This window comes from Spodoptera frugiperda, chromosome 14, assembly GCF_023101765.2.
Source record: "Spodoptera frugiperda isolate SF20-4 chromosome 14, AGI-APGP_CSIRO_Sfru_2.0, whole genome shotgun sequence".
Taxonomy (NCBI): Eukaryota; Metazoa; Arthropoda; class Insecta; order Lepidoptera; family Noctuidae; genus Spodoptera; species Spodoptera frugiperda.
In genome coordinates, this window is record NC_064225.1 from 10,061,557 (window position 1) to 10,087,516 (window position 25,960).

Genomic DNA, 25,960 nt, shown 5'->3' on the forward strand with positions numbered 1-25,960 from the left:
GCGAGATCATGAAAAACTGGTTAGTATACCTTGATATGCAGTCGTGTACAATTAAAATTTTGTACTATACTTGAAATATCAACTGTATTTAAGTTCATGAGTTATTGTTATGTTTTAAACTGAATTAAGAAAGGAATTTTATTGTTGTTTCGGCAATTTTAATGAGCTTTTGTATGTTTATTGACTTTATTCCGATTGGCGGTCATGGTGGCCCGGTGCGGGTTCGAAACCTACCAACGGCAAAGTACCAATGTGATTTTTTTAAAGTTATATGTACCTACTTTCTAAGATTATTTAGACACCACTGACAAACAGTGAAAGAAAACATCGTAAGGAAACCTGGGCTTATAATTTCTAATTATAAGTTTGAAATCGCCGACCTACATTGAGCAAGCGTTGCGCAATCTTCAAACCTTCTGTTGGGTTGGGTTGGGGGTTAATTTAAAACCTAACCAAACTTATCACCAAAGGGGAGGAGTGATCAAAAAAATCTCTAAAAAGCTTCACGTGATTAATTATAAGCTGTACCTAGATGTGATCTAATTGCAAAGAAAAATGTGTCATAATCGTTTCGAGCGTAAGTTGTTTATTGTTTCGCCAGGGTCGTAGTAAGTAGTAAATTTCAATGTCAATTCCAAAGACACCCCTAATGTACAGCAATAAAATACACAGCACTACGTACAAATAAGTAATGTTACTTCCTCCACAAAATGCTACTGACCGACCCTGACCTCTACACAACCACAATGTTTACACTTAACGTCACACTTCACAATATGCCTTTGGCTTCCATTAGTAAAGTGCTTTCAAGCATTTAACACGAAGTTCTTTACAGGAGCTGATGATGACCAGAGGAGCGGTTTCAGTGAGGTAAAAAATCCCAAACTCCCTAGTATTTTTTCCCAAAAGGAACATCCCTCCCTCCCTGGACACCCGAAATACAAGAGGATTTTAGAATTTAAGGATTGGTGGAGAATCGGGATTGGGAAGATTGGGCCTCCGCTAACCTCAATCACACAACGCAAGCGTTCTTTTACGTCGATTTTCTTGCTTTTATTTATTACGAAAATATCAATCGATTACGAAAAAATCGCTGGGTAAACATTTTTTTGAGCGGAGATAATCATGCAACTACTTCTCCCGCCTTATGAGGCGAGAAAGAGTGTCAGACTCTTACTGACTAAAAACCACTCCGTTCCTACTCCTGCTTGTCGAGCCGGAGCCCCGGTAAACCCGCTAGGTAGTCCGCAGCTCCGGATCAGGCATCAGCCCTACTGGGCCCCATCTGTGGTAGTCTGATGGCTCTTTGAGGCTTTCGCATCATACCTTAACTTGCTAGTCACTTCTTATATGAATAAAGTATGGGAACTCCAAATAAATTGTGAGTCATTATTGCATCGATTTGATCAACTGTGAGATCCGGATATAATTATATGACTATTGAAGGATTAATCATTATTATATCAAAATATATATTATCATAATCAAAATATACTAACAGGTTAAGTATATTTTGATTATATTTGGTTTGATAACTAATAATCTATACATATAATAAAATCGTAGAAAAGTGCTGTCTGTACATTGAAAATAAAAATAAAAAAAAAGCAGGGGTTATTGTTATGTCGATGTCGAACCCAAAAATGTAATTAACTTTTTTTTTGTCTGTTTGTCTGTTTGTCTGTTTGTCTGTTTGTCTGTTTGTCTGTTTGTCTGTTCGTCTGTGCGCGCTAATCTCAGAAACGGCTGATCCGAGTTGGATGCGGTTTTCACGAATATATTGTGGGATGCTTAAATTTACATTTAGTGTTTGTTTCATGTCAATCGGTTCATAAATAAAAAAGTTATGTCAAATTAAAGAATCACGTCGAACATTCTATGCTTATACCATTAATCTCCGCAACTATTTGACGGATTTGGTTGAAATTTGGTACAGATATAGTTTAGAACCTTAGAAAGGACATAGATATATTTTTATTTCAAAAATCAAAAAATAAAAATAAGAAATAAATTATTTATAAATAATTCTATGTCGATCGTTACACGACTTCGGTTCATGTTATTGTTTTAATTTATCGAAAAAAAGTAAATAAATAGTAAAAAGGTATGAAAAAAATAATATCAATATAATAAAACATTTAGTACAAAGAAAATGCTCTAACGGAGTATAGATAATTCTATGTCGATCGTTACACGACTTCGGTTCATGTTATTGTTTTAATTCATCGAAAAAAAGTAAATAAATAGTAAAAAGGTATGAAAAAAATAATATCAATATAATTAAACTTTTAGTACAAAGAAAATGCCCGAACGGAGTATAAATAAATAATCCAAGTTGTCTTTATCCTCGATAGATGGCGTTGGGATCGAAATAGATCGCGCTATGGTTTCGTTACATTCATTTGGTTGGGTATCGGCCGAGCGCTTCGGTACTATCGTAGAAAAAGTGAATTATCAGTCGTATGATTATTTGTCTGTAGTGGTCCTGCTGTTTCGTATATTCTAAATTGGTTGCGTTGTATTTGTCAATTAATAAGTTTATTTGTTGGGTTTTCCTGGTTTTTTGGTTAAACTATTTAACGTAGGTTTAGTTTGATATCGATTATTAGTAGTTACTGTAGTTAGTTTTTTTAATAAAATTGTAAGTCTAATTTTTTTTTTTAATTAGATTAGATTTAAGTCGTTTCTTTTAAATTATTTAGTTTAAGCTTGGTTATTATAGCATAGAGGATAGGTTGTAATATAGTTTCTTTTTTAATTGTTATAAATTCGTAATTCGTAGCTTTCTTTAGTTTTAAGTTAGTTTAAGTCCGTTTTTAAACTATTTTTTCAATGCCCTAAGTGAGTATACATCTATTAAATTCAAACGCAGAGCTCATTATGTTGATTTTTGAAGAGTTCCCTGGAATATCTTCCACATCTCATTTTTGAAGAGATCCCGCGAGATCGTGAACTATGTGGTTAAAACCAAAAATTTGCCGGAAGTCACTATTCCACGCGAACGAAGTCGCGGGCAAAAGCTAGTATTATAGATATCTGTTACGAGATTTGAAGGCGGATGTAGGTTGGTACTTGGTATACATACATACATATCATCACGCCTTTAATCCCCGAATGGGTAGGCAGAGGTGCACATTATGGCATGTAATGCCACTGTACAATGTACTTGGTATATAATTATACTAGCTGACCCGCGCAACTTCGTTTGCGTGTATCCCGCTACTTCGACAAATACAGTCAACGCACCAACACATATTGGATACTAATTTTCAATTCACAATAACTTCTCTTTCCCTTAACCGCGTTTAAAATATTAAAATGTTTTTTGGTTTCTGTGACTCTTCTTTGATCGCCCCCCCTATCAGTTTTTGGACGCTGCCCCCGCCGCCGCGGCCGGCCCGTACCGTGCCGCAATACTAATATCGTGATATCTCCTAAACTATATGTCTAAATAACACACTGTAAACTGCAAAAATAATCTAAATTAAATGCTCGTGATGATGAACTTACTTATTATGATAAGGATATATGTATTATTGGTTATATCACCAGTTAAACATCACCCAACGAATTAAATGTTTTTTTAATACAGAAAAGTAGTTTTTGTGACTTAAATAAAAAAGCTGGATATATGTCATCGCGGACTTTTTTGTAGAACTAATAAAGACCAATGTTTTTGCTATACATTGTTCTTACTTGTATCCAACGGTATAAGCGGCGCACGCACAAATGCAATCTTCAATTAGATTTTTTTCTGACTTCTTGGACATAAATCGCTATAACTCAGCTAATATAGTTTCAATGTATTTCAATTATATATAAAAACCTGTCGGAGAAAATACTCTTTCTATTAGTGAAAACCGCATCAAAATCCGTTGCGTAGTTTTAAAGTTTTATGCATACGAAGGGACTACAGACAAAATGGGCGACTTTGTTTTATACTATGTATAGATAAATAGTACACTGTCTACTCTACTAGTAGATTTATAAGAGTATTAACTTATACCCCAATAGGAGAGAGGTGTGAGATTATATATGTATTATCACATAATAATATTATGTGGATACAGTAAATCTATTTAGGTGTATTAGAGTAGTCGTAGTATATTTTAAAGAAATACAAATTACTTACGATATTAAGATTCGAGTTATTTTAAAACATAATTTATATTGATTAATTATTAAATATTGGTAGGTAACTGCCGTACTCAGAAACATTTAATGATCACTCACACTATTCCTTAATAATGATTTTGTATGGAAAATAATTGCTTATGATTGGGTTAAGTATCCGTTAAATGACTCTGGGTGCGGCGGTTAATAAAACAAACATTCACTGAATTGAGAACATCCTCCTTTTTTATTAATTTAATTATAAATAATAAGTACCTATTTGTTTAAGTATTAGGTGGTCACGTTGTCGACCACTAGACGAGGATATCAATAAGTACCTGAATGACATTCACAATCATGTCGGACACAAAAACAAACCTATTTAATATATTTTTAATAATTTTATTGTAACTTTCGTGAGGCACACTAAATTAATTATTATACATATGTTATCGGCTTACAGTAGCAGCGCGACAATCGCCGCATCGTGTGTCGCGGAATGCTGTTCACGAATATGAGCTTCTAGCATTGCTTAAAACTAGTCGAGTTCCTCTTCAAACAAATACGTGAGTAAGCCGATATATCTTCTACGGCGTCCTTCCGAGCCGATATATCTTCTAGCCGATATATCTATCTTTAATTATGTTACGTTTCATCACTACATACATAGTATAAAACAAAGTCGCTTTCTCTGTCCCGATGTCTTTTTGTACGCTTAAATCTTTAAAACTACGCAACGGATTTTGATGCAGTTTTTTTTAATAGATAGAGTGATTCACGAGGAAGGTTTATCTGTATAATACCGCCTGACACAGGTGCTTACTGGACATAGGAGCTTCAATAGGTTCCTGTTTCTGATTGGGCGGGAGGAAACGCCCGGGTGTCATCACTGCGAGGACCGCCCGGAGCCCGCCCCAATACATTTATGATTGACATAACTTCAGTATTTTGTAAATACTTGATATTTTAAATAAATTATTGATTTAAAAACATTTATTAAGAAACAAAACAAAAAGAAAAAGTATTCGTATTGTAATCACGAATAATCTCTCAAACACTCATTGTTCCTAAGATGGGGAATACCACAGATTGTAACAATAAATAAATAATAGCTGCTTATTATTTAAATAATAACCCTATTACAATAATAATAACGTGTACATTTGCTTAGCTGGTATTTATGTTGACTCATCGGATTTGACTTGTTAATTTTTTTTTGTAGTCAAAAACTGTAATATTTATGAATGTGTCATCGTGAATGAAAAGTTTTTCATAGCTCAAATGATGATACTGATGACTGTTGATAAAGCGAAAGAAGTATGTAAGATTTGTAGCAATTGGCGTTCATTCGTCTCTGCCTACGCCCATGGGAAGCAAGGGTGAGGTTATAATCTCCCTCTATTACCACAATCAAAACTTCACTAAAAATCGATTAATTCAATCTAGTGCAGTCACTAGTGATACCACGGCCTCACAGAAAACCGACGTGAAACAACGCTTGCGTTGTGTTTCGTCGTGTGAGTGTAGTTACCGGAGGCCCAATTACCCCCCTTCCCAATCTTTCCAATGCCCAATTCCCCAACAACCCTTAAATTCCTAACTCCCAAAAGCCGGCAACGCACTTGTAACGCCTCTGGTGTTTCAAGTATCCATGGGCGGCGGCGATTGCTTACCATCAGGTAATACGTCTGCTCGATTACCGGCGTGATTCATAAAAAAATCCTGTAAAAAGTCCAAGTCTTGAACCTAATCAGTTTTCCTACAGTAAAAAGTTGTGAGATCCATATAATACCAAGTCGGTTATGCAAGATTCTGATTCGGCTCCGACACGGCTTGGGGCTACCGCTAGCTGCTACCGTGCTTACGGCGAGGTGCAAGCTAGCAGTCGGCGATAATCGATACCTAATTTTCTCATAAAATTATCAGTTACAGAGAAAACTCCAAAGAATGCCAATTACATAATATCTCTACATATAAATATATCCTTGATCAGCTGTGTGTACCGTAGCGTAACTAATACATAAGGTAAACTAACACGATCTATTGTATAATGACGATATAATTAGCATACATTAATGTAAACAGTACTCTTAGTATGAGTTTGCTTTACGTTTAAAGTAATCGAAACGAGAGCATGTTCGGCGCTCTGATTGGTCGGCTCGAATAAACTAACCAATCAGAGAGCCGAACGCAAAAACCCTTAAATATCTAAACCCCAAAAGGCCGGCAACGCACTTACAACGCCTCTGGTATTTCAAGTGTCCATGGGCAGCGGCGATTGCTTACCATCAGGTGATCCGTCTGCTCGTTTACCGGCTTATTCCATAAAAAAATCCTCGCTTGGCAGTGACACTTGTCGATCAATAAGGTAACTTATATAATTAGAATATACTTAATAACAAAAATAAATGAAGTGTATCAAGTGCCAGAATAAATTAACATAAAGTAGCTTAAATTAAAGTCTAATTAACATGTTATACTCATGGTATTGGTATTTTGATACAAGTGACGTCGCGTGTTTTTGTATATGTTATTGTTATATACTTTAATTATGTATATACCATGTTACATCATTATTTATAATCAACACTGGACAGGTGTTTGATACATGAAAAAAGAATATATGTATATTTTATTATAACTTTCGTGACACATACTAAATTAATTATTATGTTATCGGCTTACTCACGTAACTGTTTGACGAGGAACTCGACTACAATCGCCTCTTTTTTCATTCTTCTCTGTTTTCTTTGGTCATCATTTATTATTAGAGCCTAATACCATAGATTTACTGTCAAAACTTATTATGTTCACGCTGGTCAGATTATAAGTCCCGATGTAACTTGAAATTGGTCGAGCTTCTTTCAAACCTACCAGTTTGGGTACCTACGATTACTTATGATGATGAATTATTATTTGAAGCTATTATTACATTACATTAAGGATCGTACTACCAAGTAGTAATTAGCACAGGTACGTAGTTCCTCCAGCAACCTACTGCTTGACAAAATATCAGGAAAAAGTTAATAAATAACATAATAATTAATACACTATAATATAATCATTATTTCCGGCCAAGCAGTCGATTATTATAATTGAATGTTTTGATCCACTTTAATAATTTATAATAAACTAAAAAATATTTTGCTCGACCACACCCTTAATAAATAGGTATTATGAATGCAAATTATTGTAGAAAACAGGTTGGTAAGTTTTCATGGCCATTTATTGATAAGATTGATCTTGAATACGAAGATAGCAAATAATCTTATGAAGTGGTATAAGACGTAGCACTGGAGTGATAAACAAACTATACCTACTTATGGGAAACCCATATTTTAATGTGTTTTCCAAAACAGTTATTTTTGATATGATGGTAAGCTATCGCCGCCGCCCATTTTTTTTTTTTTAGCGTTATAAGTCTTCGTTTGTCCACCAACCCGCTTACTGCCAGGACGGCGAAGCTGCGATGTGACACATAGACTTATAGACTTAGAAAGTACCTATTCACTCTGACCTTGAAAAGACCCGGGTTGTATTTCTCACGAAAGATAGAAGCCGGCAGATTGTTCTATTTCTTGGCTGTACGGTTTAGGAATGTGTGGATGTGTGTTGTATATTTTTAAACGTAATTTTTAGTTATATCCGGAGCTGCGGACTACCTAGTGGGTTTACCGGGGCTCCGGCTGGAAAAGCAGGAGTTCCTACTCCTGCTTTTCGGGGTGGTTTTTATTCAATAAGAGTCTGACACTCTCCCTCGCTGTGGCGTGCTCTTGGAAAGACATACGTACATTATAATATACATATAATATGTCCAGCATTGGACGGAAATTGACACTATAGACAGATGGTGATATACCTACATTTTGATTCATTCTAAATAATCAAACTCAGAAATACAGATTAAAGTTAATATTTACCTTAAGTTCTGTTCAAGAAATTATCCAAATTCGCACTTATTTCCCTTTTACGTCAAAGGGCATAAGTAGTTTCTCACGCATTTTTGATCTTCTTAGGTGGCGCTGGCGTCACTAAAAGTCCAGTTAGTCAAAGGTGAAGTCATCCAAAAGTATTTTAATTGCTAATTTCCTTTATATCTTTTTATAATATTATTAACTTAATGATATTATTATTATATCCTTTCCTTATGTCTTTTGAATTAAATATACATAATATAAAGGGTAATTTCCCTATTAAGGATTATCTCTACATAGTATAAAACAAAGTCGCTTTTCGCTGTTTGTCTCTATGTATGATTAGATCTTTAAAACTACGCAACGGATTTTGATGCGGTTTTTTAATTATGTTTTACCAACCACCTTTAAAAATAATTATTCAATTCGTACCAGTAGTTCCAGGGATTAGCTCGTTCAAAGAAAACAACAAACTCTTCAGCTAATTTACTTAAATATTATTATTCGGGTATATTAGCTGAAGAGTTTGTTGTGTTATAATCATTCGTTTTCTAATACAGTCCTTTATCATAATGATTCATGATAATGACGATGATGAGGATTGATAAGTACTCGTAATGTTATTGAAATAGGAAAAACTTTAGGACAATCATTTCCTATTTTTTATCATTGTACGAGTATTAGCGATGCGTAAATAATCTGTAGTTTCCGATTCAAGTACGATACAACGCCAAACGCACCAATATTGACTTTTATTTTGGTCTCCTATGGGGTTAGGCAGAGACAATGGAACGCCAATTGCTACGAATCTTACATGCCTCTTTCGCTTCATCAACAATCAAGTCAGTCTATTTTGATGTAATATATTTTAATATTATTGTAGCACCATCCCCCCACCACCATTGCATTTATTACTTTAAGTAATTTCTATAAGTATTTACCAAGAAAAACTACCAATTGTAATGCCACTATTCTTAAACTATTCTCAAGAACTATTATAACAAATAACAATAGTACGCTAACCCGTTTAGTCACACTACGATCACTAACGGTCCAGCAGTTTCTGAGAAAAATCTTACAAATGTACCGACGTTACGTAGGTACTACAAGTACTTCGTGGGAACAGTAATTACGTTGGCATTTGAAAATATTTCTGTCGTTGCAAGGCTTGGGAATTTTATGTGTATTGTGTTTTTAATTCATTTTACTTTGGTTGTACTTTTAAGGGCAAACTAATGTTACTATCATTAATATTAATAAATAAATATAAATAAAATAAAAAATAATAAAACAAATTTAATTTCTCGGGTCAAACCCGAGAAGGAGAGACCTCCCCACAAAAAAAAACTAATTTAATTCAAAACAATGATTACATTATTATACTATTATATTAAAACTAGCTTCTATCAGCGGCTTCGCCCGCAATCCCGTATGTGTTATTCCAATTACATTGAAAATTAAGAAATTGAAATTATCAAACAATATAAACAATTAAGTAAATCAAGTATTAAATTCTGTGTGAACTGCTCCATGTACCTTGACCACAGAAGAGCTGTAATGTTGTAGGTTGTCTAGGAATGTTACGGACATGTGGAGCGACTGTTATTTTCAAATGCATATTTAGAAATACTGGACCATAGCTCGGATTGTATTCAGTATTTTCACTTAAATTCTTACCCTTTCGCGTTACAAAAAGTGTGACGCAATACTACGTAACATTTCACTTCATTACCATTCACAGTTTAGTCATACATAAGTAGGAATCTTTCCCACTACCGAACAAGATGACACAGCCTGCTAATTAGTTGAACATGACTCTTTATAGTTTACAATAAATAATAAACAAGTCATGCAATGTTATTCATTAATATTGTAAATAGCGTATAATATTATATTACGGCGTCATTGTAGCTGGGTTTAAGACGCCCGCTTTTCATCTAAATCTCATCTTTCGTGGGTTCAAAATCTACCAACGGTAAAGTACCAATTTGACTTTTTCCTAGTTCTACTTATGTATATTTTAAAATTGTTTAGACACCACTGACAAATGGTGAAGGAAAATATCATGAGGAAACCTGTGTTACAAACTCTAATAATTATAAGTTTGAAATTATCTATCCGCATGTAACAGTGATAGTAGTGATTAATGCTCAAACCTTCTCCTTGAGAGAAGAGGCCTTTAGTCGCCAGTGGCCAGTTATAGGCTGTGTAGTGAAATATTACGATTGAGTTTACATAAGGGATAATAAATACATTAAAAGTTCTTTTCCATCAATGGAAGGTTACCTTCTTATAAATACGTGTGACCAACAGTTGTAATTTTTTAAATTGTTGGAGTCAGTTTCACAAAAGCAATTTTTAATTTTTCCTATTCGTAGTATATGAGAAGAGAAGGAGAAGACTGTGGATGATTTTCTCCCCTTAAAAAAAATACATACAATTTTAATAACAGACAGACCCCACAAACGAACACAATTCAATAGTAAGGTCTTGTTTCATTATTTTGTACCTACTTGATAGTGAAACCTTCTTCTTATTTGAAGTCGTATAAAAAAATCATTTGTTCTTTCTGTAGAATATGTAGTTATTTTAATATTAAAACAGGTAAATGACTAATAAAAGCAATTCTGTGTCAGAAATCTTGGGAACTCCTTGAAAGGGACGAAATGACGTGATTTCTATTTTTTATATGACCTTAGTTGGTCAGAATGAGTTCGATTCCTCTAACGGTAATATGTTTTTAAGTATTTCATTAGTAAGAATCATAAATATTATTAAGTTACCTTCCTTCCGCTTGTGTTTTCAAAGAACAACAAAGATTTACCTAACAAAATTCAAAAACATAAATTATGCCCAAATATCGTTCCATTCTGACGTGCTATAAAGACAAACAAACAAACAGATTTTTGCGTTATATACTACGATCTATATAAATACGAAAGTAACTCACGCCTCTGTCTCTTCTTTACGCCTAAACCACTGTACCGATTTAAATAATTATTTTTGTGTTAAATTGTCTAATAATTAAAAAGACTGCACGGTTGGTGCGGTAGCAGGAAGTATAGGCTTCGATTCTCGTAGGGAGTAACTCATTGTAGAATCCACAAATTGTTGTCTGGGTGTCATATGTATGTGAAATGTTTTGTTAGTAAACGCACCTACGACACAGGAGAAAATCCTAGTGTGATGCAACGTTTTATAAAAAAATATTGAGATAAGTTATAGGCTATGCAACATCAATAGGAGCTGAGCAGAGCGGGTGAAACTGCGCGGATGTAGCATGGAGACATAGCTACTTATAAATAAATAACATAATATGAAAATGAAAAAACCCTAAAACAAGAAAGTCATCGTAAAATTGAAGCAGTCGGGACCCATTCTAAATATGAAGACTTAGTAAGGGCACATACGGCTGGCTTTCTAGAATGGGTCCCGACTGCTTCAATTTTACAGTGACTTTTTTGTTTTAGGGTTTTTTTATTTTCATATTATAAAGAAACGCCGTTGGGTCTTTTAGTTTTTTAAATTACATTTTTTTATTTTATTTTCTTTTAGTTTTATTATTTTTATATTTTGATATATCTAGTGTCACCGCCACAGTAAATACGAATCGAACGACCCCTAGCAAGCTGAAATCCGTCGAGTCGTTCAGGCTAGAGAGTGAGGAATATTCAATTTTGGTGCCAAAAATCCGCCATTTTGTGTTTTTATTATTTTGATATATCCAGTGTCACTCTCACAGTAAATACGAATCTAACGACACTTCTCAAGCCAAAATCCATCAAGCCGTTTAGGTTGCAGAGCGTGCCAAACAATTATACATACATACATACTTACATACATACTTACATACATACTTACATACATACATACATACTCTCGAAAAACATAACCCTTCCTTCTGGCGCAGTCGGGTAAAAAAAAACAGTTCACACCTAACTTATTTACTTAGATAAGTACCTATAATAGAAGTTATTCATCTTTAATGATACCTAACTATTCCGTAAAATACAAACAAACAAAAAAACCTAATATGTAGTTTTTTTTTGTGTTATCACAGTTTAAATAAACTATTTTTGTAACTGTGATGTAATAACGTGTTAATGATTATTGTGAATGAACTTGTCTATGATTACGGACCTTACGATTTTTTGTTGTTGTTTTTTAGGATTTTTTATAGTATAAGCCGGTAAACGAGCAGACGGATCACCTGATGGCAAGCAATCGCCGCCGCTCATGGACACCCGAAACACTAGAGGTGTTACAAGTGCGTTGCCGACCTTTTGGGGGTTAGGAATTTAAGGGTTTTTGGGGAATCGGGGATTGGGAAGGGGGGTAATTGGGTCTTTGGTAACCTCACTCACACAACAAAACACAACGAAAGCGTTGTTTCGCGTTTACGTCACGATTTATTGTATTGTAGTTATTTTTAAAATTATAATAACTATAAAGATGATTTTATTGTACCAAATTGGCTCAGATACAATTAAGTCTATTTATTTTTACCGTTTCATAGGTTAGATACTTTTTAAGGAAATGACAACAAAATACACTTTTTAACATGAGAATCTCCTCCTTTTTAGCAAGTCGGTTAATAAAATGAAACTCCTTTCCTCCTTTGGGAGTTTCATTTTTATTAACTGACTTCCGAAAAAGAAGGAGGTTCTCATGTTAAAAAGGAGTTTGTACTCCTTTTTACGGAACGAATTATTTTAATTAATTCTCGTCAGTTTTAAATAAGAAAGTTATTTTGGGATTTACCGTCTTTTGCCAAGTTTAATGATCCATTTAATGATTACTTAAACTATTCTATAGTGACGATTTTGTTCCGGAAACAATTGCTAAGGACTGGGTTAAATCACCATTAAATTACTTTGCGTACGGCGGTAAGTGTAATATTTTGTTAGTTTTTATAATGAAAATAATGTTTTTAATTGCATATAACTGGGTCTCCAAGTAATATAATTATTATTTTATTCAATACATAATATATTTTCTGTAAAAATAAATATGTAACTCAATTATTATTTTAACTAAATTCCCCAACCGAATGTTTACTTAAATTATAAAAATAACAACTAGTTATAAAAACAAACACAACACAACTTAAAACTACAATAACTTAATATTAACCTTACCCTTTAAAATATCCCTTAAAACTTCCAAATAAATCACAAACACAGTACCAATAATTCATTCACACAATCACAAACACATTAATCCGATAATTTTACCGATTAATTTCGTGAAATATACCGATTATTCGTTGTTTCGTTCGTGGCACAACACTGGTTCGGTTACTCGGCGGGTACATTGGCCCGATGCGGTAGTGAAACTGACGCGGTGAGCGTACTACCGTCGGGAACGTGATTCATTGACGGATAGCGAGTGGCCCGAGCCATAGGCGGTAGCGGGTTCATTACGATGATGAAATTAATGATTTGATGACTAGTTTTGGTATTTAATATTTTTATGAGTGTTTGTGATGTTGTGTTTTATTTTATTTTGTATTTGAATTAGTGTGACCTATCGTTTTAGAATCAAATTATATTTTATTGCAACAGATGTCATCAATAATGAGAGATAAAGTTTAAAGTTTATTTTAAGTATAATATGTTTAAATAAGATAAAGATTCCGGTTTTGTATGTTTTGATGTGAATGAAGTAATAAGCTATCATACATCTCATTAGATTTTTAATATGAATACCATACAGTCCTTAAATCGATCAGTAGTTGTTACATATTATTAACTTAGTGGAGTCTTTCTTTATATTTTCTTTAAAAATGTTCTACAGTTAGATGATAGGTAATCCAAGTAAAAATATATTAAAAAAAAAACAACAAACGCTTATCTTTTTTTATCTTTCACACCACACAGATGTCGCTGTATAAGACAAATCAATCAATCGATATACAAAATAATAATGATCTTTTGAATGATATATTGCGAATAAATTGTCACAGTGAGCGCGTGACAATATCATGACCTTACTGACTTTACTGATCGTTCTGACTCAAACAAATGACTCGTATCCATAGCAACATGGTTAATGAAAAATGAGCTTTATTTTAAATCAATAGGACTGATTTTACTTAATTAAGTAATATTGTTTATTTGGACTTTCTTGCTATAAAATAACTTAAGAAATAGAATTTTAATAATTGCCACTGTTGACCAAATACCTCTTCTCACATGCATTTAGCCGATTTCAGACCGAAATTATAAGCCCAGGTTTCCTCACGATATTATCCTTCATCGCTTGTCAGTGGTGTCTAAATAATGTTAGAAAATACATAGGATGTATAACTCGTTGGTAGAATTCAAACCTCATGCATGAGAAGCGCCTTAAACCTCCGGGCCACCACGACCACAACTGTAACTTACCAGTCGTAAACACACGTTTCACATGCTAAGTTATGTAACCAGGTAGCTTCACTATACCTCATAAAATCGCCATATTTACTTATTTGCTCTATTGAACAATATGCCTCGTGTCGCTAGAACAATAGATACATAATAACACATGTTCAAGTAAGATTCAATGTCAACACAAGTATTTTAGCATTCTACATTCGTCACACAAACAATCGATCTCAACCGTGCAAATGTCTTTCACACTTACACGGTAATTTGTACTCTAATTGCCAATTTACATGGTCGTATTTTATGTGACACTGACACGAGTGATCTGAATGTCAGTTTCGGGTGCTAATGCACTTCAAGTGCGGACTGTTTTGATGGCTGGTGTGACCTTTTGACCTGATTTTGGTGTTTGATAATAATTTGAATTGTAGTAATTTTAAATTGTGTCATATTTTTTGGTTTCAGCCATGTAAATAAAAATAAAATACATATTTGGTTTTTTCAGAGAAAGGAAAGAGAATTTGTTGACTTTATAAAAGTAAAATAAAGTTTAGAATAAGTTACTGTGAGGTTTGAAAAAAGCTATTAAGTTTTTCGCTGTGTCATGGGTACGTTTATAAACAAACAAGTTCACATACACATCACACCTAGACCCGAAACAACATTTTGTATTAATAACGGTATTACAGTGCATTTAATTATAATAACGGTACTAATAACAGGAAAAAAATATTATTTCAACCTTATTCTACCTAAACTTACCTTACCCGCTACCGCTCATAACTTGCATCGACAACGCAACTTTATTAATAGTGACGTAACAATCGGCATTGGACACCGGTTTCTAATGACGTATCAAGTAAAGAATATTTTGTTGGAGCCCCGCCGTCACGTAGGCTTTCCCCATCACTATTTTAGACTATGACGCCGTAAAACCGTAGGTCAGGTTAATACCTTTTTAAAAATTCCTTTTAATTTAGTTTTGTCATCGACTCGTTTGGTTATTCATGGTAAGGATATATCGTAATGTATCGGGAATTCTTTTATACATACTGTTTTTGTATGCAATAATGTGGCTTTTCCATTAGAGATGTGCAATGTAGCTATAATACGCAGATGTAATAGCTAAACTGTAAAACTATGTGACCGTTTCCACTGATACTAAGCTATGTAGCTATACGAGAAAGATGCGCAGCTCGAGTATACAATGTATCGATAGTAGGTAAGCCATTCATAGCACACATTCATGGCACGCATCTTTCCATATAAAAACATAGCTTAGCTGAATCCGTTTCCACCAGTGGTAAGCTATGTGTACCAATGAATATAAATGGTGGAAGCTAAACGCATCCACAGTAGCACAGCATTCTCTGGTGGCAACTAAAGTGTTCTTTCGTTTGTTTGTGTAGTGTTTTGTTTATCAAAACTAGTGTTGAAGTACCTATGTAGCTAGATAGGGCTTACTAATCTAGATCTAAGTTGTCGAAACGTATTTTGTCACTTAAAACTTAATGATGATTTTTTCACTTGAGTCATTTGTGTAACTCTGAATCTTTAATGTTATGCCTGTGCCTATTTTCAGATATGAAAATAGCGACAGATTATGTGATCAAAGATTTAGATTTTCAGCCATGATCGTCCCATTGCAGCCATGATCGTCCCACTGGTAGGGAGGCCTTTGCCCTCCCTACCATCCTTCTACTGATATCTGTGCAAAGCTTTTTGCTGCTAATCGTCATTGAGGTGGTGATCAATGAAGTGCCCAAAATATTTGTGCTGCGTGCCATCAATTGCACGCGTGCTATGGGTTCACCATCCCTGCCATAAGGGGTTTATGTATGACAACGCCACTTATTATAATTCCTACATACTTCTGTAGCTTCCCTCACATCCATCTGATCACAATGTACGTTTGTATGTCAATAACAAGAGAATTCTCTAATTACGTGTAACAAACGGAGAGAATTCACAAATTGGTGTTCTCTATACAATCTCGTGACCACGCGCCGCTCTGATAAACACTGCTCACTTCATTTTCACGCCAAATTAAACTTTATAACTTTAACTGTAAAGTTTAATTTGTGTTGGATGGGTTTTAGTGTTATTTTTTTTAAAGAACTGTTGTATGTTTCGTTGTTTTGGTAGTCCGTCGCTTAGTGCTACGGGTATATGTTGTATGCATGTGATTTTAGCTGCAATTTCCAAATGATGCTCAAACCTCCCAAATGCGGAACAACAGACTAACAGAATTACAGTCAATGTTGACTGACATATAATTAATTGACGGCACATTATATTTCAATGATTTTCTATTGACCGTCCAGTTCTTAGCTCCTTAATCAAACTGGATTTATGACTGAACTGGATTTCCGCGTTCGCCTGGGATAAAAGAGCCCTGTGTATTATTCCTGACTGTCCCAAATTTCATCTCGATCCCACCAGCCGTTTCGATGTGAAGGAGTAACAAACAAACATCCTTATAAACTTTCGCATTATTAGTAGGAACGTTTATTTATTAAATTTGATATCAAAAATTCAATTTACATGTCGAAATATTTTTTGTGTAACACTCCAAAACCTCGAACAAAGTACCTCTCAATTAAATTTAACAATAGATTTTTTCATCACGACAAATTAAATAATAGAATAAACAACATGGCAATTAATTTCCTCATTCAATAACAGATCACAATAACGATACACTTAAAGTATAAATTGCATTAATTTCACTAACAACAACGAAACACCGATTGATACATCACCCTCGTAGGTACACAATAATGTTTCACAAACCATTTCTATTGGCTATCGCGATCGAAACGATGGCCTTTGATACACTTAATTGGCGATCGTGTTGTAATTGTACTGGTGTACCACTTGGAAGGTTTGCGATGCCCTATTCGAAATTCGATATTCGAAATGTGACTTTTTCCGAGGTAAGTATCTATCATGTACTTTCTAAAATTATTTGGACACCACTGACAAACGGTGAAGGAAAACATCGTGAGGAAACCTGGGCTTCGTTGTGTGTTCTATGTCTCAATTACGCCATTCCCAATCTCTGATTCCCCACCAACTCTTAAATTCCTAACCCCCAAAATTCCGGCAACGCACTTGTAATGCCTCTGGTGTTTCGGGTGTCCATAGGCGGCGGCGATTGCTTAACATCAGGTGATCCGTTTGCTTGTTTACCAGCTTGTAACACAAAAAAGACAAATTCAAGTCAATTAATTACAATGAATAGGAACTCAAAACCTCTTTAAAATCACTTCACCATCAATCAAAAAAACAACAATGGAAAACTAACCCAAAAACAACAGACAATCGGTACAAATTCCAACAACACCATTCATGATCCGATGACAGCAATCATTTTAAATGGAGCAATAACAATGGGAATAATTCATTACCGTTTTTGTACGTGAATATTTTTTTCATTGTCATTTTGGGCGAGCATTGTACTCGAAGATCAAGGTCAGATTGATTCAGTCGCGTATTCGATGGATTTGACCTTGCTGAGGCCGTCAAAAAGTTCAGTGTTAACATATGGACTATGTTTTAAACAGAAATGCTCTTAAATACGTAATTTGGTAAAAAACTGCGTTGGTCAAGCTCATTGGTTGTAAACGCGTCTGTTGACCAACAGGTTTTCCCGGATTGGGCAAAGCGGGTACTTTTTACAACAGCACGGATTCTGGAATTTCGGGTTGGGTGTGAGCAAAAAGTACGCCCTATATTACATAGGACTTTACTATACTAACAACTCCTGTGCAGTTTCATTCGCTGCTCGGTTCCTATTGATCGTAACTTGATGTTTTCTAGCTTTCTTCGATAAATGGACTATCCAACACAAAAAATTAATTGAGATTAGCACATTTAAGCAAACAAACTCTTCAGCTTTATACATAAAATATTAGTAAGTATATTAGTATAGATGACTAAATAGTGATTACTACATTCAATATCAAAACTTCTGCTTACCCTCTCAAAGACAAAATTAAAGAAGAGTTTAGTATTGATATAGAAGTATCTCATAGTCCTTTCAAAATAAACAAAGATATACAAAACGCAGAATGCAAGAAGAGCCATAAAAGGTCTGTGGGAAGAGAAAGGACGGACGGTGGCCATAGTACGCACGATCGCATTGTAGTCGATGCGAGGCAGATTGCGACACGATGGTACATCTAGTGCGCGAATATCTTTGTGTTTGTGGTGCAATAGTAACTGGTGTCGATTGTGATGTGGTTGTGCTATAATGGGGCTTGTTGTAGTCGTGTTTGGAATGAGGATATTGTATTATTAGGTTCTTAGAATATTTTGTATTGTCACACCTTTAGTTCCTCGAAGTTTAAATGTGTAGGAGAGCCATGCTTCGGCACGAATGGACCGGTTCAGCCGGAGTGATACCACGGCCTCAGAGAAAACTGACATGACACAACGCTTGCGTTGTTTCGTTGTATGGATGAGGTTACCGGAGGCTCGATTACCACCCTTACCAAGCCCCGTTCCTACGCCTGCTTTTCGAACCGGAGCACCGGTAAACCCGCTAAGTAGTCCGCAGCTCCGGATCAGAACAGGGATAGATTATGGTCTAGAATAACACATATGATACTTTTTATCCCACGGGAGCGCGTAGTAATACCATAAACCATGACTTTCCTTCACGGATAAAACTCTTTACACGTATAAATTCGCATGTCAGTATATACTCAGTATTAACCTCAGTGAGACTCTTAATGTTATACAATTACACTGGCCATTAAGTTTTACGAGGCTATTTCACCGCTATGGGTAACATGGTGCAATATTTATGTACCCACGGTTGATATCCATCCATGGGTATTAGACACACATGTTCACACATCAACCTATACAAAACCAGTGTAAACTGACCGTCGAATGTGTGGAAGTGTCATACAAAGTGAGACCAGGATAAAGTGGTTTTGTATGACTTGACTTGTAGCTGTGTGTTCTGTATCTAATCTAGGTAGTTAATGCATTATTTTAGTTGTAAGTTTAGTTCATGGAATTATTTTTGTTTTGGTTACAATAAACAATATTTGTAATGGGCTATCTCTTTAAGAACGGGGAATCGGCCAGCTCGACCGGAGTGATACTAGGGCCTCATAGAAAACCGACATGAAACAACGCTTCCATTGTGTTTTGTGGTGTGAGTGAGGTTATTGGAGGCCCAATTACCCTCCTTCCCAATTTTTCTAATCCCCGATTCACCAACAACCCTTAGATTCCTAACCCCCAACTGGCAACGCACATATAACGCTTCTGGTGTTCGGGTGTCCATGGGCGGCGACGACTGCTTACAATCAGGTGATCTGTCTGCCCGATTACCGGCTTATATCATAAATAAGTAAAGTAAATTGATAAAAAATTGCCATAATTATGTCATGAACATTATATTCTCTCTCTAATGCCCGAATACTCAAACTGCTACTCAGTATTAAGACGCTCTCAAATGTAGTTCTGTCACTATCAATTCTTTATAAAATGACAGAGATAGCACGATATTTAAGTACAACTTAAAATTAAGTAGCGTTTGAGTATTCGGGCGTTAGTCTTTGCATTATTTCAACATCTAACTGATCTATCAAAATCAATCCATCAGTTTCCGAGTAATCGCCCGATCACACAGAACAGACACACATGGAGTTATCCTTCCAACATCCTTGCTCCGGTTGTGACAACCTAGAACATATTAAAGCGCACCTTCGATAATTAATACATCCATAACTGCCGTCTCGCCTTACTAACTAACCATGATTCTACTGATCTACTAACTTAAACCTTGCCCCCACAAACACCTCTATTTCTATAACCTTAAAGTCTAATTTAGCCTCTTCTAGTGTCACTTTATATCTTTGTAACTTATTAAGGAGTGCAAAGTAAAAATTGCGATCGATTTCATCTTTATGTCAACGTGTTAGGGTTGAGTTTAGCTTGTTGTGTGAGTGTGAATAAGTTTGTTTTTATTTTAATGTCTTGTCCTACTGCGAATAATTGGTGTAGATTGCATGTGAGGTGGATATTGGAAATTACTAGTTGTTAGCCGCGACTTTGGTTTCGTACTAATTCTATAACATATTCTTGTAATTCTGTCTGTGCCAAACATCCAAAGCCAACAATAATTTCCTAACGCCCAAAATGCCGACAACGCACTTGTAACTCCTCTGGTCTTTCGGATGTCCATAGGCGGTGGTGATTGCTTACCATAGCGTGATCCATCTGCTCGTTTACCGACTTACACTACTAAAAATACGCCCCTTCTTGAAGGTTTGAAGGTCGTTTCGGTTCGGAAATACCGTCGGTGACAGCTCATTCTTCAATTTTTTTTGTGCAGTACATATGTAGGTACCTATTAGATCTAGAAGAGAAGTATACTTATATAAAATTAATTAAATGTAAATTAAATAATAAAGTACATAGGTTTATGTACTGGTGCAATACATTATTCGTGTTTAGATTAAAGTGTCGAGACACGCTAATGAATCTGTTTCTCTTAAAGTAATCAGTGTAGGTACACTGTTTATAATAAACCTCGCATGTTATTATATCAAGGAAAATAATTTACTACTACTGAGTCACTTGTATGTTTTATCATTAAGTTTCACTTGGTTTGACACAAAAACTAATAACGATTTAAAAAAAAATATTTGACCATTGAATCCCGATTTTTCTTACATAATTAAAACTTGCCTCGTTGGCCGAGTGGGTTGCAAGTGTGACTGCCGGGTAAGTGGTCTCGGGTTCGATTCCCGGGTCGGGCGAAGTATTACTGGGCTTTTTTCGGTTTTTCGAAAATTTCTCAGTGGTAGCACGGAGTCTGGAAACGTGCCCGGTATATGGCAATAGGCTCACCACCTATTACATGGGACTTACAACATAAATTGTGAAAAAGTGGGTGTACACAGCATTACGTGCACCTATGTCTACCTCTTCGGGGATTGAAGGCGTGACGATATGTATCTCGATAGAAATCTCCAAATTCCACAAAGCAGAAGTCACAGACCAAAAAAAAGAATAACTGGAACAGCAATAATGCTTTCATGGCAATTGAGATCATCTATAGTAAACGTTATGTAGGTATGTAGCCCAGCAATGGTTGACAAAAAGTAACAATAGGTGATCTGGTTTTGATCCGAATGTCTCAAAGAGACGGATATTAGGAGTCTGGTGTATTTAGCACAGCTTTTTAAACCTATTTCAATACTGTACACTATGGAGGCATGTAATAGTTTCGTAGTCGGTAGTTAACTGTGTATAATTCAATTTGTTTTTTTTTAAAGCTTCATTATATAAATATTAGTTGCCGCCGCCCATGGACACCCAAAACACCAGAAGCGATACGAGTGCGTTGTCGGTCTTTTGGGGGTTAGGAATTTTAGGGTTGTTGGGAAATCGGGGATTGGGAAGTGTAATTGGGCCTCCGGTAACCTCACATACACAACGTCGGTTTATTTCACGTCGGTTTTCTATGAGGCCGTGGTATTATGCCGGTCGAGCCGGCCTATTCGTGCCGAAGTATTACTCTTCTACAGTAATAATTGTGCAGATTGAGTTTCTTGCTAGTTCTTCTCCATTCGAAACAACACTTTGGAACGAGCGCCTAGCTTCACTGACGGACAGACTGACGGACAATTCAATTTGACGTTTCAAAAGTGCCTAATTTAGGATTAATTGGAATAAATGCTTTGACTTTGACTTTGTGCCCAAATGAAGATAGATCCATGTTACATTTTTTATATTGCGATATTTTTAACCGACTTATAAATTAAAATGCATGCACACATTATTTCATAATTTAATCCTGCGCAGATAATCTTGTAATACATAACATTTGTATGCAGATCATCGATATAGTATATATATAGTATGTATGTACTTAGTACTTATTTATTCATAGAGTGGACAAACGATTGCTTCGAATTGTGTCCCTACGGAATTACAATGTTAATATATAATTGTGTGTATGTTTGTACGTATATTAGAGTATGTACCTATGTGACTTTGGTATTGTAGGTGGTCTTGGGTAGTGCTGAAGCTTATTATCAGGTGATCCATATCGTATCGTGCCTTTTTATCCCCGAAGGGGTAGGCAGAGGTGCACATTACGGCACGTAATGTTAATGTACAATGTACACCCACTTTTTACATTTGCGTTATAAAACCCATGTAATAGGAGTGGGCCTACTGCCATATACTGGGCACAATTCCAGACTCCGTGATACTACTGAGAATTTTTCGAAAAACTGCAAAACGCCCAGCAGTACTTTGCCCGACCTGGGTATCGAACCCGAGACCCCTTGCCCTATAGTTGCACTTACGACCACTCGACCAACTCATATAACAAGCGTGTAGGTGAGCGTAAACCTTCTAATGTAGAAAGAGGTTCATAGTCCAGCAGTGAACTGTCCATAAAATATATCTAACTAGCTTGCAAACCATTATAGTATTACCCAATTTGCATTTAAGGTTTAAGGTGGCTTGAGGATACAAGTATCATTATAGGTATAAAATAATGTGAACTGAACACAAATAACCGCTACATTGCAATAACTGGGAAATTGTTATGTACGAATGTATTGCGCCATGCAACAGGAGTGCTTGCGCAGTAAGCCAACTTCAATCCAACATTAGAAATTACAAAGCAGTATATTTTTAGCTTGGCTTTTTTATGGTATAAGCCGGTAAACGAGTAGACGGATCACTAAGCTATTATTGCCGTCTGCCGTCCATGGAGACCCGAAACCCCAGAGGTGTTACAAGTGCGTTGCCGGCCTTTTGGGGGTTAGGAATTTAAGGGTTGTTGGGGAATCTTGGGAAGATAATGAAGGGGGTTAATTGGGCTGCCAGTAACGTCGGTCCATTTAAGATAAAAAAACCTCACTCACACAACGAAACACAACGCATGCGTTGTTTCACGTCGGTTTTCTGTGAGGCCGTGGTATCACTCCGGTAAGGCCGACCCATTCGTGTCGAAGCATGACTCTCAAACACTTTAAATCTTTCGTTTATAATAGTGACACGACGACTGTCATGATGATAAATATTTCACATCACGTTACCATACCACTGAACTCCCTAAACTTGATTCCTATCGAGTTTTTTTTAACTTTAATTACTATGTTATCGGATTACTCACGTAACTGTTAGGGCCTCTTTCACCACCCTCGAGTAAAGTGCAAAGTGTACTACTCGTCGGTTAAAGTTCCCCGTAACTGCATTAGACGTACGTTATTAACTTTGTTCAGTACAATTAACCTTCTATATTTCCCTGCACAGTGGTGTTGGCGTGCGGAGGAAGGAAATAACAAATTCATTAGAAACACTTTGATTAGGCTCAGTCGTTCACGGCTCGCTCCGAAGGTATCAAGGTTCAATTTATTATCTTTTTACACAATCCATCGACTTTGACACGTATTCTTAGTACAATTGTTAGGAGTTCATGTTTTGGGAATATAAAGGTCATGATATATGTATTGTGAAATAATATTTATTCATTGGTCATTCATTTTTCTGAGTTCAGTTTATAATAATAACGGTTTCTGCCCAAAAGTGCACTTGCTGTACTTGTTGGCTTGTGCCTAAGAGTTATATTTCGGAAATTTCTATCAAACTAAAGAAAGAAGGGACTAAATAAAATTACCAACATGGATCTCTAATTTTTTACTGTAGAAAAACTGAGTTGCGAGGCCTATTTTTTATGGGATGTTTTTGATGAGTTCTTATTAACTGAATAAATATTATTTAGACCTATTTTAAATGATGAATAATGCTACTTTTAGACAACGTCACACCTTTTATCCTCGAAGCAGTAGGCAAGAGGCAATGGTACACCATTTTCGGAAAACGGAAATAGAAGTTTAGATTTATCATAAAAAAGTAAATTAAGAATCGCTTTACTTTAATCTTACATAACAACCACAAATGAATCTTTGTTTTTGTCTTAATTTGTTCAAAACAGCCTTGAAATCCGTCTTTGTTTTGTTCAAATTACCTTCCTAAGTAATTATTTTAATTTAAACAGATAACTGTTTACTTTAAAACTCTTTTTTAAACTACTTTTTAAAATGAATCTCATTTTAGTTTTCCTCAAAAAATGTTTGCGGAAAATTGTGGTAGTTAAAAAACTAATTATAGTTATTTGCCGAGTAAAAATATTTGTCCGTTAGTTAAGTAAATGTCAAAATTCGAGATAATTTTGGGTGACATCTCATTGCAGTGTCAACATTAAATATGGAATAATAGTCTTGTTAACTGGCGGTAAATAGAATGCATACGTACCTACCTATTTTTTTTATAAGTAAGTTTACAGGCGTCTTGTGTGAAGGCTATATTTTATTTTATAATCATGGGTTGATGGGATATGTCATGGTGGCCCGAAGGTTTAAGATCCGTTTCTCATGCATGAGAGTTTGAAACCTACCAACGGCAAGTACCAATGTGACTTTTTCCGAGTCTCTTAGAAAGAGAATCTTAGAAAGTACATACAGTACTTTCTAAGATTATTTAGCCACCACTGACAAACGGTGAAGGAAAACATCGTGAGGAAACCTAGGTTTATGATTTCTGATTATAAGTTCAAAATTGAACCGCATTGAACAAGCGTGGTGATTAATGTTCAAACCTTCTCCGTGTGAGAAGAGGCCTTTGGTCAGTAGTGGTCAATTATAGCCTGTTGATGTGACATTGATAAAGACTTTCTCAATACTAGTACAGTTTTGTCATCTGAATAATGTCTAAAATCCTAAAGTATCCTATTTTCTAAATAACTCATCATAAACTTATTAAAATACAACAAAAATCACAAATAAACAACAAAAATAACATATAAACAGTTACAAATACTTGATAACAACAAAATAAATATTTACCTCACACACTAAAATCGGGCGTATCTCCTAAAACACTTGCAATTATCACAACACTATCACTAAAACTAATCACATAGGAAATGTACAAGTAATCACTTTATTTAATAAGATAACAAAAACACTAATGCACTGATTAAAACATCAATTAAAAATCGACCAAATAAAAAATACTTTTCTCCAAAAATATTATAACACGAAAAAAGCAACTAATATATTATAACCAATAACACTTTCTTTATAACATAACACATAACTTTAGTACATAAATATTACGTTATTCGTTACAAAGTTATAACATGTATGTTGTGTTATAAAACACGTGCGGTTTCCTCGCGGTCCAAACAACAACTGAACGATTTGAGTAAGTGGTATTTCGTGAGAGCTATTGAATCATTGTTTCCTGATCATTACGTGTGTATTGTTAATATTCCTAGTTTGGTATTATGGTGCATTTACGGTTGCTATAGGGACAAGATGGTGGAAAAGCCTGGTTGTTATTGTGACGTCCTACTAATCAATACGTCCATACTTATAAATATGATTCAATTTTTAAGTGTGATACCACGGCCTCACCGAAAACCGACGTGAAAAAACGCTTGCGTTGTGTTTCGTTGTGTGAGTGAGGTTATCGGAGGCCCAATTACCCTTCCCAATCTTCCTGATTCCCGTTTCCCCAACA

At 35.3% G+C, this 25,960-nt stretch overlaps 1 protein-coding gene across 2 annotated transcripts in view; it reads right to left on the minus strand.

Moving 5' to 3' along the window:
• LOC118279352 (uncharacterized) overlaps positions 1-25,631 on the minus strand; it is a 49,283-nt gene extending 23,652 nt beyond the window's left edge. The window contains exon 1 of one of the 2 annotated variants that reach the window (XM_035599023.2): positions 25,282-25,631. The gene's annotated coding sequence lies outside the window, so the exon portion shown is untranslated. Of the gene's footprint in view, positions 1-13,165; positions 13,352-25,281 lie in introns of those variants that run through there. The other variant, XM_035599022.2, reaches the window with a different exon arrangement.
• Between the last annotated feature and the right edge of the window lie 329 nt (positions 25,632-25,960).